At 36.1% G+C, this 4030-nt stretch overlaps 1 pseudogene; it reads right to left on the reverse strand.

Moving 5' to 3' along the window:
• Positions 1-1110: 1110 nt before the first annotated feature.
• Positions 1111-2711, reverse strand: LOC137977052 (uncharacterized; annotated as a pseudogene).
• Positions 2712-4030: the final 1319 nt, after the last annotated feature.

Consider the following 4030-nt stretch of genomic DNA (forward strand, 5'->3'; position numbering starts at 1 on the left):
AAAATATCTTCCAGGAGCCCTCTGAGAGTCTGAGTAAGACTTCTCAGACACAATAAGAACAAAAACGGCTTCTTTAGAAGCCACCAAATAAAAAGAGAGTTCATAACCAACTAAAAATTAATAATAAGAACTCACTAGTCCATTAATTTTCGAATTTCTTTTCAATCCATGAACACTTATTTTCCTCCCCCTTGTTTATTTCACCGATGTCTATTTAATATTCCAAAGCAAAACATTAAGCAAAAATCAAACTTTCCCGCCCTGTATGCCGTAATTTTGGGCCAGCATTACCACTATAACAGAATCATGCGCAAGTTTTTCTGAGGAGAAAGGCAAAATGGCGACCAGAACGCGTTGAAGGCGGACGAAAATAAAAGGTGATGAAAATCCTAGATGCACAACAAGTGTTAACCGAGGAATGTTGGGAAAGGTAAGAGGAACGGTCTTGTCATCTTAAATTACCTTCATGTTCACTCATGTAGGCTTAGACTTAAGCTTATGTTTAAAATGCTCTGAAGGCAAACTATGATGATTTATTCTCTCAAAAGACATTTCATGCATGCATTGAAACAAAATGTTTTGTGTCAAACCCGAAAATAAGATTATGAAGTCAAACAGCTACAGCTACTGATAATATTTCTTGTTTCAAATTCTGAACTCAAACAATCTATTACAAGAGATAACCCAATAACAATATATATTTATTATTCTGAAATGCAATTATACTAATCCCTAACTTTGTTTGCTATAAGTGCAAGAGAATTAGAAAATCTTGCTATGAAATTTACTATCTAGACCTCACTGAGCAGCTCATTAATAATCGGTAATCTATGAAGAAGTTTTAAAATGACTTATGCCATTAACTTTTACTAAAAACACAACATTTTCAAGTGACTTGAAATGTAATTTGTTCTTAGATTTCATCACATGTAAAGATTGCTAAAAGTTTTTCCTTCATTATGTATGACAGTATACTTTTGAAAATATTTCTTACAAAATTTCATACATTATTTCAACTGTAGAATGATAAAAATTTATTATTTACTTATTCATTGTTGTGTCATGTAAACAGGCAATAAAAATGGCAACTGGTTCTGTTCATGCGTTTGATCAATCTCCTCGTGGAAGAGTTTGCTCCATATCTTGGGGAGATGGAAAGGAAATGCGTGGATATTTCTTGGCCACCTGCTGTTTTCCCCCACCATACCAGAATGTGTCATCTTTCTTCATGTACTTTCTTGACCCCACCTTTTCTTGTAGATTGTCAATGTCCTTATCAGTTTGGTTCAACTTGTTTGCTATGTCAAGCACCTCACGAAAACCCTGAAATGAAGGGATTAAAAAATAAATATATACATATATATACATTATATAAAACTGAAAAAAGTATAGGAAATGAAAGGAATTTATTAACATCAAACACAATTTAAGACAGGTGAACCTTAATCAGTCTTTAAATTATCACCATTGTTGAAAGAGTTAAACATGATTTTGTACTTACTGTCCAAAGGCTCTTAACAGTTGCTACTCGTTCAGCAGGGAGGATCTTGTCGAAAGACTCTAGAAGCTTCCTTAGAAGGATGCGTTTTTCGTTCCGAAGTAGAGATGTCCACTCATATTTTTTGCTCTCTTTGCCTTTCCAAACATTTAGTGATACCCCCAAAGATCTTACCATGGTTAAAAGGGCATCTAAATGCGCCTAGCTCCTCTTAACTGCAGGTTTGCCTTTATTTTCAGCCTATTGAAAATCAACATAGTATCTTAGCAACCTGTTCAAAGTGGTTCCCTAGTGCAGAAAACTCTACGTCTTGATTATAGATTTAAAATTTGCAGTATCATCACAAACCTCATCCCAGTCAATGACCTCTAAAATAAGTCCTTGCTCCAGTCGATCAGTGATTCTGAGCATGAGGTGCAGTTCGTCAATAACTGTGTTGTCAGGAGTGATGTTCAGTAATGGCTGGTGCTGGCATCCAGGCTGTTTGTGCCAGTTTGGGCCAAATTTTCTTTTCATTCTCTCACAGCTGTAATGTGAGTATTCCTCTGACACGTTGCACCTTTAGACAAAGAAGAAAAATACACTTATAATCTTATGGAAATGAAAGCAATCTAAACAAACAAAGCCCTTTGTTGTTTTTTGATTCCTCTTAATCCTTTCCCTCCTATGAGTGACTATAGATTTTACTCTGGCTAATGCCAGGCAATGTTACTTGTGAAGGTATAAACTAGTTAGTAGTAACACCAGTGTTATTACCTGTCCTTCTTGTGGACTAAACACCAAATGCATGAGTTGTTTGATCTTGCACCTTTCATGCCCAGTGCCACAAGAAGAAACTGTTGAGAAGAAAAAAGGCTATTATTTGTTTAAAATAAATAAATTCCTTGCTACAACAGAAGGGAATATTACAAGCTTCATTACTTTTTCATGTTTTCAATCATTCTCATGTTCAAAATTTTTCCTTTTCCTACATTTCCTTTCCTGGGACTTTGACAACTGCAACCGTGTGGTTACCTAAATAAGATATCAAAGTGTAAGAACAAAATATGATTGTAATTTACTGTAGGAACACAGAGATGAATGATAATTATTAGTAATTGATATACTGTGGTATGGAGGTGCAAAATGAACCCATACCTGCACTTGACAGCATATTCTGGCCCTCTTCCAGCAATGCAAAAGAGCACACAAACAAGGAACGAGAATGGGACATTCGTGCCCCATCCCCAGGTACTTTAATTTTCACGGTAGGCTCATCAGCAGCTGAATTCTTTAACTGCAATCAAATGCAGAACAAAAAATGTCATCATTCAAGTTATGAGTTGTGTTTTAATTTTAACTGATAAATGTGTATCTTTCACCTTGTATTTTTTTTTCTTGAATTCCTTTTTGCCAAGTCTGGTTTTATAACACATGTTTTGGAAGTCTTTCATAGTGAATGTGATGATATATCCTTTAGGGAAAGTGCTATATAATACTTGCATGTGTTCTTATTTCCTTTTCTAGAAGAATTTAGAAGGGAAGTTTCACTCCTGGACTTTCCACTGGCCATCTAAGGATTGTTGGCAGGCTTTGGTTTGGTAACTTCTTGGTAGTTTTGGTTCTTGCTGGGATAATTCATGGTATGCATCATGGGAAATGGAGAACTTGTCCATGATATAGAGGATGGCCATTACTTTTTGCTAATCGTCAGGTGGAAGGTTGTGGTAGTGCTGAGATGACTTTTCTAAAGAAATAAAAAGAAAAAGCCTTTGTTTGTTTGTTTTTTACATAGAAATACTATGAACTTTCTGTTAGTCTTATTGGAATTCTTGCTTACCTTTGTTAAACATATTCTCGTTTTCACATTGATTAACTCCACTTGTGTCTATGTTGTTTTCTGATTAGAGAATGAAAGGAGAGTCTGTTATTGTTTGTGGGAAATAAAACCTAAAAATGAATTAATGAAAATACTGAGAAAGAACAATTTTGATTACCTGTCGGGGAGCCATTGATGTTGACAGTATGCTTCTGACCACAAGGGATTCTGGCATCAGACCATAAGTTTCAGCAAACCACAGGTCCTCTTTCGTCTTATTCCTACGTGTCATGAAAAATGCTGTTAAGTACTGGCAAGATGCAACCGCGAAACGATAATTTAAAACAAAATAAGAACTCATCTGCCAGAACTTACTGGATTTGCAGCAGGTGTCTTTGTTGTTGTCTGTCGCCAACTTCGCTGAAACGTTTTCCATTATGTCTGCAGCTGCCCACTGTAGCCTCTTTCATTTGCTCATACAATTCTGTTGCTTGCTCTTGGACCGTTTCGTTTAAGTGATCAACTTTTTGACTCAGCTCATTTACTATGTCGTAAGGCGAATGCGAAATTTCGGCGGGATAGATGGTCAGTTTTGCCCAAGTTTCGGCTTTCTTCTTATTCCTCCGCTTTCCATTTCTCTCTTCTTTAATTTTAGCCACGAAAGTTCTTGTTTTAGTATTCAGTGAAAGAGAGACCCGATCAAACACAGACTCCTCAAGTTGATAGCCATTCAC

This window comes from Montipora foliosa, chromosome 11 (assembly GCF_036669935.1).
Source record: "Montipora foliosa isolate CH-2021 chromosome 11, ASM3666993v2, whole genome shotgun sequence".
In the NCBI taxonomy this organism is placed as follows: Eukaryota; Metazoa; Cnidaria; class Anthozoa; order Scleractinia; family Acroporidae; genus Montipora; species Montipora foliosa.